Below are 14,968 nucleotides of genomic sequence, written 5' to 3'. Positions count from 1 at the left end.
CTCATTAGAAGCAAACTGTTTACAATTATCAGGATGCAAAGGATGAACAACCCTCCAAATCTATATGGAGTAGCCAGACCATATTGTAATGTCTCTCCAAGTTTCACAGACTCATTGACCTTTCATAAATCTTAAGTTTGGAATTTATTTTAAAGAACACCATGATAGATCTGTAATAATGCTATTATGGCTTAATAAATAATTCCCTGGAGGCGAGGAAGGTTTCTTGTGCAATATTAGAGCTTAACCATAACTTCGGAAAGCAAAACCAAATTTTAAACAATCCATTTTCTTTACAACCAATACCATAAGTATTACTTTTGAATTACAAAGTTTGTCTACCTATTCTTATATATGAAAGCATGGCAGAAGCAACAGAGCTTCTTGGACAGGGTCACTTCAGACCTTTATCCTTAGCCAGGAGGCAGAGCTGAGCCTCAGACCTCTGTGTAACTTTCCCTTCAGAGGAAAGTTGGCTTTCAGGGAGGGCGATGACCATGGGACTCATGTGAGATCACAGTGTTCTATCCCTGTTCTTTCAGAGACCAGTCCACAGAAATGAGCATGTGGGCTGCAGAGCTTCTTGGCAGGGTCCCTTTGGATGTTCATCCTCAGTCAGGAGGTGCAGCTGAACCCCAGACTTCTGTGCACCTTCCCTATCAGAGGAAAGTTAGCCTCCAGGAATGGATCTGACCCCGGGACTCAGGTAAGATCATTATCTTGTATCCCAAGTCTCTCAGAGATCAGTCCTCTCAGGAGAGCATGCAGGCTCCAGAAGCAAAACACTTCTTGGACAGGGCCTGTTTGAGCCTTTATCCTTGGCCAAGGGATGGAGCTGATCCTCAGACCTCTGTGCACCTTCCCTGCTAGAGAAGAGCTTGCCTGAAGATAGTGCTCTGACACCTGGGGCTCAGGACTGAGGTGAAATCCAAGGGAAGGCTGACAGAGGCTGACAGAACCAAAGGAGGAACAAGCCCCAGCCATGGACAGCTAGAACATCTAATACCAGAGATTACCAGATGGCAAAATGCAAACATAAGAATCTTAATAACAGAAACCAAGACCACTGAACATCATCAGAAACCAGTACTCTCACCTCAGCAAGTCAAGGATACCCCAACACACCGGAAAAGCTAGATTTAGATTTAATATCATATCTCATAATGCTGGTAGAGGATTTTAAGAAGGGCATTAATAACTCACTTATAGAAATAGAGAACACTGCCAAAAAGCTAGAAAACCTTAAAGAAGAAGCACAAAAATTCCTTAAAAAATTACAGGAAAACACAACCAAACAAGTGATGTAATTGAACAAAACCATCCAAGATCTAAAAATGGAAGTAGAAGCAATAAAGAAAGCCCAAAGGGAGACAACTCTAGAGATAGAAATCCTAGAAAAGAAACCAGGAACCATAGATGCAGGTATCACATAAGAATGCAAGAAATGGAAGAGAGAATCACTGGTGCAGAAGATTTTATTAAAAAAAAAAAAAAAAAAAAAAAGGCAAGGAAACAACAGTCAAAGAAAATGCAAAGTGCAAAAAGATCCTAACTTAAAACATCCCGGAAATCCAGGACAAAATTAGTAGAGCAAACCTAAGGATAATAGGTAGAGATGAGAATAAAGATTTTTAACTTAAAGGGCCAGCAAATATCTTCAACAAAATTATAGAAGAAAACTTCCAATACTTAAAGAAAGAGATGCCCATGAATATACAAGAAGCCTACAGAACTCTAAGTAGACTGGACCAGAAAAGAAATTCCTCCCAACACATAATCAGAATGATAAATGCACTAAATAAAGATAGAATATTAAAGGCAGTAAGGGAAAAAAGGTCAAGTAACATATAAAGTCAGACCTATTAGAATTACACAAGACTTCTCACCAGAGACTATGGTGAGACTATGGCTTCTCACCAAAGCCAGAAGATGCTGGACAGATAATATACAGACCCTAAGAGGGCAGAAATGCCAGCCCAGGCTACTATTCCCAGCAAAACTCTCAATTACCATATATGGAGAAACCAAAGTATTCCATGAAAAACACAGATACACACAATATCTTTCCACAAATCCAGCCCTTCAAAGGATAATAAAGGGAAAACTCCAAAACAAGGAGGGAAACTATGCCCTAGAAAAAACAAGAAAGTAATCCTTCAACAAACCTAAAAGAAGTTAGCCACAAGAACAGCATCCCAACTCTAACAACAAAAATAACAGGAAACAACAATTACTTTTCCTTAATATCTCTTAATATCAATGAACTCAATTCCCTAATAAAAAGACATAGATTAACAGACTGGCTACATAAACAGGACCCAACATTTTTCTGCATACAGGAAACTAACCTTAGGGACAAAGACAGATACTACCTCAGAATGAAAGGCTGGAAAACAATTTTCCAAGTAAATGGTCTGAAGAAACAAGCTAGAGTAGCCATTCTAATACTGAGTAAAATCGACCTCCAACCCAAAGTTATAGAAAAAGACAAGGAGGGACACTTCATACTCCTCAAAAGCAAAATCTTCCAAGATGAATCTCAATTCTGAATATCTATGCTCCAAATGCAAGGGCATCCAAATTCATTAAGGAAACTATAGTAAAGTGCAAAGCACACACTGCACCACATACAATAATAGTGGGATACTTCAACACCCCACTCTCATAAATGGACAGATCCTGGAAACAGAAAATAAACATAGACACAGAGAAACTAACAAAAGTTATGAAACAAATGGTTTTAACAGATATCTATAGAACATTTTATCCCCAAACAAAAGGATATACCTTCTTCTCAGCACCTCATCTCCAAAACTGACCATATAATTGCTCACAAAACAGGCCTCAACAGATAAAAAAATACTGAAATTATTGCATGCATCCTATCAGATCACTATGGACTAAGGTTGATCTTCAATAACACACAAGTAATAGGATGCCCACATACATGTGGAAGCTCTATTCAATGATAACTTGGTAAAGGAAGAAATAAAATAAAAGAAGAAATTAAAAGATATTTTAGAGTTTAATGAAAATGAAACCCCCTACTTATTATACCCAAACTCATGGGACACAGTGAAAGCAGTCCTAAGAGGAAAAATCTTAGCTCTTAGTGATTCCAAAAGGAAACTAGAGAGAGCGTACTCTAGCACCTTGACAAGACACCTAAAAGCTCTAGATCACTGGGAAGAGAGGCCCATTGGTATTGCAAACTTTATATGACCCAGCACAAGGGAAGGCCTGGGCCAAGTAGTGGGAGTGGGTGGGTAGGGGAGCAGGGGCGGGGGAGGTAAAGGGAACTTTCAGGATAGCATTTGAAATGTAAATAAATAAAATAATAATTAATAATAATAATAATAATAATAATAAGCTCTAGAACAAAAGGAAGCAAATTCACCCCAGAGGAGTAGACAGCAGGGAATAATCAAACTCAGGGCTGAAATCAACCAAGGGGAAACAAAAAGAGCAATACAAAGATTCAACCAAACCAGGAGCTGGTTTTTGTTTGTTTGTTTGTTTTGTTTTTTTGAGAAAATCAACAAGTTAGATAAACCCTTAGCCAGATGAACTAGAGGGGGCAGGGACAGTAATCCAATTAACAAACTCAGAAAGGAAAAGTGAGAGATAGCAACAGAACCTGAGGAAATCCAAAACACCATGAGATCCTACTACAAAAGTCTATTCTCAAAAAATTAGAAAACCTGGATGAAATAGACAATTTTCTAGACAGAAAACAGGTACCAAAGTAAAAACAGGATCAGATTAACGATCTAAACAGTCCCATATCCCCTAAAGAAATAGAAGAATTCATAAATTGTCTTCCAACCAAAAAAAGCCCAGGACCAGATAGGATTAGTGCAGAGTTCTACCAGACCTTCAAAGAAGACCTTATTCCAATTCTCCTCAAACTATTCCACAAATAGAAACAGAACTTACTTAATCGAATTCATTCTATGAATCCATAATTACTCTGATACCTAAATCACACAAAGACCCAAAAAAGAAAGAGAACTTCACACCAATTTTCCTTATGAATATTGATGCAAAACAGTCAATAATATTCTAGCAAACCCAGTCCAAGAGCATGTAAAAATGATTATCCATCATGTAAAGTAGACTTAATACCAGGGAGCAGGGATGGCTTAATGTATGGAAATCCATCTACTTAATCGACTATATAAACATACTCAAAGAAAAAAAAAAACCACTTGATCATCTCATTATATGCTGAGAAAGGATTTGACAAAATCCAACACCCATTCATTATAAAAGTCTTGGAAAGAAAAGGAATTCAAGGCCCATGCCTAAACACAATAAAAGCAATTTACAGCAAACCAGTTGCCAACATCCAACTAAAAGGAGAGAAACTTGAAGAGATCTCATTAAAATCAGGGACTAGACAAGGCTGCTCACTTTCACCCTACCTATTCAACATTGTACTTGAAGTCCTAGCCAGAGAAATTAGACAACACAAGACCTAAATTAAGGAGCTTCAGAAAGTACCCAAGGAGCTAAAGGAGTCTGCAACCCTATAGGAGAAACAATAATATGAACTAACCAATACCCCACAGAGTTTGTGTCTCTAGTTGCATAGGTAGCAGAGGATGGCCTAGTTTGTCATCAATGGGAGGAGAGGCCCTTGGTCTTGTGAAGATTATATGCCTGAGTACAGGGGAATTCCAGGGCAAGGAAGCAGGAGTAGGTAGGTTGGGGAGCAGGGAGAGGGGAGGTTTTAGGGGACTTTTGGAGAGGAAACTAGGAAAGGGGTTTGCATTTGGAATGTAAATCAAGACAATATCTTTAAAAATCTAGTTTTAGCTCAACTACACAATGTACATGTATATTAAGAAATATTGTGTTTTGTAAAGCTGGGACACTGACAAAAATATGCTTAGAAACTCATATATTCATAAGCAAATGGAAAATATTGTAGTTGTAAGTGAGGCATAAATAAGGAAATTCATTTTATATCAATCATAGCCCTGCAAACTCTACATAAGGAGGAAGGTAACCCTGAGTGAGAAGTATGGGTTGCCTTTCCCAGTTTTTGGACACTTAGTGGAGAGAACATCATTGAACCCCCAGCCTCCACCTTCCCATGAGGCAGTGCAGAGTACTCCAGGCTATTTTTTTTACAGAGAATATTTAAAGCCTTAAATGAAAGCTCCCCACTTGTCTTGCCCTCCTATTTCTCTACAATAAAGGGCAGGTATGTCTATCTTCTTCCCTCTCTGAATTACATTGGCATCTTTTTAATACAGGGAAATAAAACAAGATGAGGGGAAAAAATATCCAAGAGACAAGTCCCATGTGAAGACCTAGCAAGGAAGCTATCATCTAAAATCCAATAGAAATGTCAAGAAAATATGGCCAGTAATATTAGACTTCTGATATTGAAAACTATAATATAAATTTCTGTTGTTAATTCCACCAAGTCAATATTATATTTCAAACATAGCAAACTGAAAAGAATGAGAACAGGAATTGAGATTTGATACCTGTGAAGTATATGTATTTTACACATTCACTCATAGCTGCTCTCACCTACACAAACCTGACTGCCCTGCTGCAGGGTACATCATTTTGGTTACCCTGAAATTTCCTAAAGGTCTCCCATGTGAGCTCCTATAGAATGGATTTTGTTGTATTTTAAGAGTTTCCCAATGATATTTTTCTTTCATAATACACAGATCTCTTTCACACTCTGCTGAGACTGGAAAAGGTCAGGAAAAGGGCACCAACTAGTTGATACTTAAAAGAATAGGAGACTGTGTTCCAGACTCACAAAGCTAAAATTAAATAGACTTCCAAAAGGACTACAGTTTCCTCCACTGTTTACATGATATACTATTTTCCATTTCTGTTCTCCCAGCACATTTCTTTCTCCTCTTAATGTCTAGCATATGATTCTCTTCCCAAATATGTATGCAAAAAATTCACAGACAGTCAGGAAAATAAATATAGGGACCTGAAAAGACAAAGTACCTATAATTACTTCTCATAAAAACAAATGAGCCCAGATAAAATCACTGTCATTTTCGATTGTACAGAGAAGAAATGTTAAATTCAAAAATGTTCTCTATTCAGAATACATGCATGAAAAATTGTGTAAAAGTCATCAGTCTGGTCTTTGTGTAATTGATACATTATTTATAGAGAGACCCACTGTTCAGTTTCTTTATAGTAATAATCTCTGTAAATCAGAGAAGTGCAGAATTGGCCCTTGTGTGCAAAGCATAGAACCCAACAGAAGTCTATACTTGACATGAATAGGTGTTAAGAGTCAGATGTCTTTAAGTGCTTCTCAGCCATTTGAGATTCCTCTGTTGTAAATTCTGTGCCTAGTTCTATACCTCATATTTTGGTGTGTGTTCTCTTCCTTGCTTGCAAGAGCAAGGTACAGTCTGGGATCCCTTGTTCTTTGTCCCCATTCTCCTTGCAGTAATTGCTAATCTTAAGAATTCTTCCCCAGGTAAACTTTCCTGAAAATGGCTTTCTCTCTCCAAGTAACCTCTCTTAGATAGAAAACTCTTTCCTGAAATGAAGGAAGTAGAAAAGACTGATGAAATGGATTAAGTACAACTGGCAGACTTTAATCCAAATCAGTAAAGGCAGCATCATTATAATGGAGAATCATATGAGGATGATGAACATCACCCCAGAGATGGCATACAGTGTCAGACCTCTTAATGGACCAGTCACACTTTGACATTCTGTATGCCATAGGGAATGGGGGAAGGACTATAATCATAACATGATCACTACTTGCCTACTCTTTTTGTTTTAATATTCAACTATAATTGTGTTTTGAAAGTTAAATGAAGAGTAAACATAGATATAAAAGCTCTGAAAAAAAGAATTCTTCCCCAGAGGTAGTGGTGGCTGCCCATAACCAACATTGCCAGGATCAGGCTAATATTCCCCTTTCCATTACTGTCCTCATCCCACTTTCTCCAAATAAACAAGTTCATTCTATTGATGAGAATGAGGGCTCCTATAATCCAGCCCTCCAGCTGTCAGGCTTCAAGCTGTTCTCTAACACCACTGTACAAGGTCCCTCACTCACTAGCCATTCCACTATGGCCTCATAGGAGGTACCTTCAGCTTACCCCTGGCATGATTAAAGGAGACTTTCATGGTAATCTAACTTATGGCTCCATTTCATGCATAGAACTTCACATTCCCCTTACTGATTACAAATCCCCAAAATATCCCCTAAGCATATCAAGTCCACCCCTGTCTCGATGTCCAAGAGTTCCTGAAAGGCCCACTTTCACTGGACTTCCTGTCCCTTGGGAGTACTGCCAGCCTAACTAGGTGTAAAATTTGCCAGGGACTGTCTGATATTGTCTTCTAACCTCACTCTTGGTATGTGGAGGTTTACCTCACAGGACACTTCCAATATTATTCCCTATGTTAACTGGGATCCTCTTAGATTCTGACATGACCTCATTATGAGCAATTGAGATTTATGTGGACCCTCTAATTGTCTTGATTTGTGACCCCTTACTCTTCTAAAATGTGGCCATTTCTTTGGTGGAACATATTTCCACATAAACTGGTCAGCAAAAATGTGGACTGTGACAAGCCCAGAGAATGTTACCACTGGCAGTCAAGTTGGCTGGAAAGCCACCCAAGTCTGTGTGTGACCTCCCTTTTTCTTTCTGGACACTATACCTCTATTGCCAGAGACAGCCTGTAATGAGAAATATCTCCTGACTGTCTGCTGGATGGGCTATCCTGATGATGGAGCCAGCCAATATTTGGATGCCTGTGGTAAATACCGCAGATTTTTATGCCATCAGTTTGATGGCTCAGACTCACTTATAATCCCTACACCAGACAAAGAGGTATTTTGGTATTATACATTCCATTACTACAGACATCACTGCAGGCGTTGCTGGGGCAACACCTGCTGTTGCCTTGACCCAGATAGCCACTACAGCAGAGACTGTCAATGCTATAGTCTATAAATCAGCTGAGGTGCTGTAGGCACAGGAGGTACTAAATCAACATCTTTTGTCTACATACAACAACAGATTGACTTACAGGCATAAGAGTTGGCCCTAGTTAGGGACATGTCTCTTTTGGCATGCAACCCTAGGTTTCACTTAATCTACCTAACCCCTTACCAGATACATAACACCAATGAAGCTCAAAAGCATTTGGCTCAATAATTTAAAGGTACTTGGTCAGAAAAAAATCATTAACTCTTCTGTACTTATAAGAGAAAACACAGCAAACCTTAATGTGACAAGTGTGTCTGTGCACCCCCTAGATGCTTGATTCTTGGGAAAAATGTGGGCCCATATTAAGATGCTGTTTGACCCCTTGTTGATATCTACATATAGTATGATTGGAGGAATGGTCATATAAACTACTAATTATTTTAAGTATTTCATGTAGCGTGTCTCCTGACAGAATGCTATAAATAAGGCTACCATTCAGGTGATAATGGCTCTTTAAAATCCCAAGTGTGCCCCCCCCCAAGGAAGCGATCAAAGCAAGGATGGCAGAGATCCATGAGACCACCATGAAGGCTGTTCCTCATCTCCCCCTTATGTGACATGTGATATCTCTTTGAGGGCTAATAGTCAAGGCCAGGTAAGATCCTGGAAGTCATTACAACCTAAGAGAGGCACAGACCTTTATACTGGGAGTCCTCCAAGGTGGAGTCCACAATGTCAAGGAAATGGCACCCTGGCTCCCACTAGACTGTCAGAGACCAGGTTGAGAAAGCCCAGGCATCTTACACCCAGGGCATCTTACCGAAGCCCAGGTGTTTTCACAGTATGCAGCTAAGAGCCACATAGTTCTTTGTCAAGAGCCCTTCCCCCTCTCCCTCTGCAAGACCACTCCTGGGAACCAGCAAGACCTAAACAGACATCAAGGACTGAGGGAGTCTTCTCACATTCCAGAGCTGTCCAGAGCTGTCTAGAGCTGTCACCTTGAACTGTCAGGAGGATATGGACCCCGAGATAGGATTCTTAGATAAGCCGCCCTATTCTTAGATAAGCCGCCCTATGTCCCAGGGCAATGGCGCCAAGGACCCTAGATGAATCACTAAATGTATTAGACTTGCAAATAACTCTTCCCAATTATTTCTCTCACTGTATACCTTTGATCACCCCTCTCCAAATTGTATTTAACCTGAGCATCTCCCCTTAGTAAAGGAGACTATGACAAACATTCATGGTCTATGTCTCTTTCTTTATTCCCATTTCTCTCTAGGTTTGTGATCCCCCTCAAGGACCATGGAATAAAGTGTCCTGCGGGCCAGGGCACTAGACTGTCAAAATCTAAAAACAAAAGGGTGGATATGTAACAGGAAGGGTGGGACTGCTTCTGTGCAAACTCTGAGGGGCTGTAGAGCTAAAAAAACTTTTCCAATAGGAGGACCTAATTGAGGACTGCCTGAGACAGCAGCATTCCTGCAGGAAGATCTAATTGAGGACTGCCTGAGAGATCAAAGATTGCAAGTGAAATTTATGCTAGCTGATCAGGATCTGCTGTGTAGCAAATATACTTTCTTGGGACCAATGGGGTCATGCTTAGAGGGTATTATAAGACCTTACAGCAGTACTCAGATGAGCTTAATGAAGCATTTCTCACCTGCTCCTGGAGTCCATGTGGTTGACTCTGAACCATCTCATCCCCAACCCGCTAGAGCAGGTAGGGTCAGGCAGAGAGTTGTTCAGGGCACAGGCAACAATGGGATAGTAATGATTTGTGAGGGAGGAATTTGGAACAATAAGTGCTAGGAAGACACTTTTGAGATTTATTTGGAAGGTACAGTCAATTGTATTGTCTAGCAGTCAGTGTCTCAGAGATTGAGAAAATAAATATAGCTTGTATATTCTTTTGGTATTTGAATGAAAACAAGCACAAGATGGTAAGAATAACAGTGTTTGAAACAAAAGGTAAAACATCAGTAAGTCAGATGAGAGACAAGATTGCATATCAGAGCATTGTAGAAAAAAATTCTCAGTGTTGTCTGAGAAAGCTGAAAAACCTGTCCATGCAAGAGGTTAAGAATATTTCTTATGGTGAATAATGTCCAGATGTAAGTGTATTAAATATTCTACAAAATATGGGAGCATCAAGATATGTTATTAAAAATACTACATTTTGTCACTCATATACCAAGCACCTCATCATACTATTAAATGCAATGATTGTAAGAGCTTTGGACCTTTACTTTTTCTTTACCAGCACACGGGGAACAGAAGAAAATGCTTTAGGTTTCTTGTGAGTTAATTTAATGCTTCCCATAATTAGAGACAGATTTAATGAATCTCAGGCAATTTTCTGGCCACAGGCAGGCTATCTATCTTAGTTCCTGTGTATCCATATGCAGTGCCTTCTATTATTTAAAATTGAATGAGAAACTCAGCCATATATTATTTACATATGAGATAATAAATTGCGGATGTGCTCCCACATATCTCCTTGCATTTAAGTAATATCAGCGAAAACTTGAGGTTGAATTTTGTGTATGGTGACAGGAAAAATCCCACTAAACTTTTTATCTGAGTGTTGAAATCCAGTTTTCCTAGTACCAGTTGTTGAAGATGTTATTTTTTAAAAATCAGGTGTCTGTAGTTTCCTTGACATAGGCCTGGGTCCTCAGTTCTAGATCACTCATCCATGTGACTGATTTTTTTTGTGCAGTTCTTATGGAAGTAACAGTAGATACTGTGAATACATGGATGCAGTGATCTTGTCACGTTCAGAAGAAATAGTTTTGTTTCTTCATGATCTCTGGATTTTACAATCTTTCTGTTTCATCCTTTCTCTTGATGTGCACTGAGTCTGAGATAGAAAAAAAAAAAAGGTGTGATAAACATGTCCTCTTCATGGCTGATGACCTCACAAGCACTTATTCTCTGAACTTAGAACAGAGTCTATATACCATGTGCATTCTACTGCAAAAAGAAGTTTCTCTGATAAAGAATGTAGAACTGCTATAATCTGAGCCAATATCTCACTTAAAATTTTGGCAAGGAAGAGTGAATGTGACTGTGAATGACATGCATTACATTTATGTTTGAAATTCTCAAATAATAAAAATATATTAATACCGTCACTAAAATATTCAATTTTTTAGAAATGAAAAAATCTGCTTTCTGAACATTCTGAATAAGAGTCCTGAAATACAGACAAATAAATGCAGTCATGGACAAATGAAATCTCTCGGAAATGTAAAGCAAAACAAACACAGGAAAGTTTATGAGCAGCCACAGAATGGGCAAATATATTGTTAAGAGAGGATATGTGTCAAAAGAACACACACACACACAAATCAAAATTAGTAATCTATAAATCTGGCTAATATAGCCTTTATTTTGTCTCAGAAGTCTATTGTCTCCTTCTGCTAACCTAGAACTAGTCCTGGATGCTTCTATCCTCCATACAATCTTATCATGTCCAAAGATGTCTTCATTCTCTGAGATTTATTGCTGAATAAGCTCACCCTTTCTTCTTCTTTCTGAACTCTATCTAGTTGGATGATTAAACTCAGCTGTTCTAGTCAAAACTCCCCCTAAGGCTAACTGATTCAAACTGGCTTCTTTCTCTTTTCCTTTATGATCTTCTTTGTGGGGCTTCAAAATAACTGTAGCAATCGGTTCTAATCTTCTGGCTCCTTCTGATTCTATGGCTCATTCTGTCTTTACCTGTATCTAGCTTGTTCTCTCTTCAAACTGTCATTGTAAAACTCAGGTAAAGCTGCCTCCATGCTTCTCTCTGACCTGCTCCCTCTTAAGTTGCTTCCCTTTCCTCTCTCTTCAATTGACAGTTGGATGAATCTTATTTTTCAAATCTTTCTCTGATTCTTCACTTTTTCTACCATGCAATTATAGACATCCCTTTCAAACAGGGTGCTTCTTTCTACAAAGGATCTTCACTCTCATTGTTTTGGATTAAAGACATGAGGATGTCTGTAGTGCAGCCAGAGGGATTAAAAGGGGTGTGGGGGCATGGGGAGACATCCTCTTGGAGACAGGGGAGTAGGAATGGGTAAGGAATTGTCATTCCATAGGGAACTTTTGGGAGAGCATTTTAAATGTAAATAAAGAAAATAATAATAAATAAATTGAAAATTAAAAAAAAAAAAAAGAAATGAAAAGAAAAAAGCCTTGGTGTCACTGCCAGTAAGTTAGTGAGGAATCTTCAGGGATGCTAATCTGTTGTATGATCTCCCTGTGTTGCAGATCGTTTTTACATGATGTAATGGTCGTTACATGATCCATGCTGGTGGAAAAACCCCTTTAATAAAATTTTCAGAAATTGAAACTTGGGTAGATTAAATTCTTTAGTTTAATAACTTATCTCGAGTGAAGAGATGCTTGAGCATGTTTCACTTGGAACTGCCCGACAACAGACGTGTATGTGTAAAGGCCATATTCATCTGTCTGCTTAGCTAACTCTCCAGATCAGTAGAGAATGGGTGGCTTATTAAGTTATTACTGTAAGAGGCATCTGGTTAGAAACTAACTGAAGTATAGCATATAAGGAAATATTTTCATATGTCATCCTTTCTAAATTATACCTGGAAAAAGACTATTATTTTTAAATTTCATAAAGGATACATATGCAGAAAAATAAAACCCTCTCAATAGATACTTAACCATACATTTCAGAACATCAAAAGTTGAATCAAATTTTGGGAAAAAACTATAAGAACATCCAGAAAGTAAAAATTGGAAAAATAGAACCTGGAGTTAGCTTTGTGTTCAATGAAAAACTAATTAATTGAATTTGAGGCCCAAGATTGTGTGTGTGTGTGTGTGTGTGTGTGTGTGTGTGTGTGTGTGTGTGTGTGTGTGTGTGTGTGTGTATAAACATACATACAAAACAAGTAAGTATTGTTGAAACAAGTAATCCAATAATTCAGGTTTAAGTTTGAAGACCATGTTTGGAAAAAATAGCCAGCTTGAAGCATGGAAAAAAAAAACAACCATTAGTTTGTATTACAAAAGATAGCCAATAAGCTCTATTCCTTTACTTGGACACTTTCTCATCCTGGGACTTACTACCAAGGTCCAGGTATTACAATATTGAATTCCAGCAATCAAAACCCCCCTTTGGCTTATCAAACTATGCTGAATAAAAACCATCCTCTTTTGTCAGGGATGTATTATTTCATAGTGAGCTAGATTTGTATTTGTTACTATGTTTTAAGAATTTTGAGATACTTAAACTATCTGCAAAATCTCTTCTAAGGTATTTCTTTTTGTACTCCAACTAGTTTTGAAAGATTCCAGAAGGTTAAGGAGACATCCCTAAAGAAGTTGATCCCTTTTATTGTGATAAGAATGACATAAGTTTATCAAGATCACTGGAAACATTGAAATAGACCTGAAATCTAAGTTTCTAAGTAAACTGAGTATGAAATGTCTCATGTTACCAGAGAACTTGGGGAGAAAATTGAGACCATTACTCAAAAAAAGAAAAATCACATTTGTGTTGACAAACAATAAAAATAAGAACTATTATTTCATTTGTATTATACACATGTGTGGATAATATGCTTGTGAATTTCTATAAAATTTCTTAAAATTTAATATATTCTAGATTCATGCATATTGATGATTGCTACATTAACTTGATGTTAGTTCAGAGAATGTAAATAAAAAATTAGAATATATTCAGGTTTTATAAAGAGTGTTAGAGTGTGGATTGGAAAATTACTCACAAGCTGAAAGTGTTTATATGCAAGCTTGAGAACTTCATTTTGGACCTTACTCCTAAGAAACTAAAGTGGCAGCATGTCTCTCTAACCTCAACAATAAGAGGTGAGGCAGTTGGATCCCAGGAAATAACTCAGCACTCTATTTATCTCAAATTGTAAATGTTGGCAGGTTTACTCAAAGACTCTCTCTCATAAGGTACAAAAAGATCCTAAAGAAAATATCTCAGTAAAATAGTAAAACAACAAGGAACACCACAACAACAAAAGAAGTAAAACAAAACCCAAACAAACAAAAGAGCTGCTGGTGGCGCTGCTGCTGATCATGATAATGATAAATAATGATACTGAGATTGTAGAATGAAAATTTTCCTGACGAAAAGGAAGTGAAGCAGGCAAACATGGGATTAAGTGAGCTTTTCCTAAGTGCTTCTCAGAAAAATATTCATTGATGATCTAAAAAAAAAAAAAAAAAGCACAGGATGAAGTCAAAACTTGTTTTGGCATTTCGAAATCACAGCAATACAGGATAAGAAAAGTTGATTCCCAACAATAACTTATGCATCCACCAAGCAGAATTTGCTCTTGCTTCTGAAATGTTCATAAGTGTGGAATTGAGTCTTAGTTCTGAATCTGAACACTGAAGTCAAGACATGCTCTTTGTTTTCTATTAAATTATCAAACCTGGCTACTAATATATTAACAATTCCTATTATTTCACTATCACAAACTACCATTCTTGTATGCTTTCTTCATGAATTCCTTTCCTTCTCTTTCCAGATTTTCCTTAGGAGAATGTTAAGGTCTGTGACACTAAAGCCTGTCTAGCCAGCTGGTACTAATATTAGAAGGAAACGTCTTCATATGTTGTAACTACTGTTACTAGGAAATTTTTTCCTGCCAGTGTTGGTTGCATATTCCATTATGTTCTGTGCTTTGATGTTCTTGAAAACCAATCACAATCGAAGTCAGTTAGAATACAGACATACCCTTTAATGCCAAACAATGAAGGTAAAGTTAGTTTGTAGAAAGATGCACCCATGTTTGAAAGTGATGTCTAATTGAATAGCAGATGAAGTGACAAATCTGAAAAGATTAGGTAGAATGAGATATGCCCAACACACAAAGAGAGAGGAATGGGAGATTACTTATGAAAGATTAAAAATTCAGGTGACAGCAGATGCTGGCGAGGTTGTGGAGAAAAAGGAACACACCTCCATTGCTGGTGGGATTCCAAGCTTGTACAACCACTCTGGAAATCAGTTTAGCAGTTCCTCA

The sequence above is a fragment of the Mus pahari genome, chromosome 2 (genome assembly GCF_900095145.1).
Source record: "Mus pahari chromosome 2, PAHARI_EIJ_v1.1, whole genome shotgun sequence".
Classification (NCBI taxonomy): Eukaryota; Metazoa; Chordata; class Mammalia; order Rodentia; family Muridae; genus Mus; species Mus pahari.
This window is presented reverse-complemented; position numbering follows the sequence as displayed.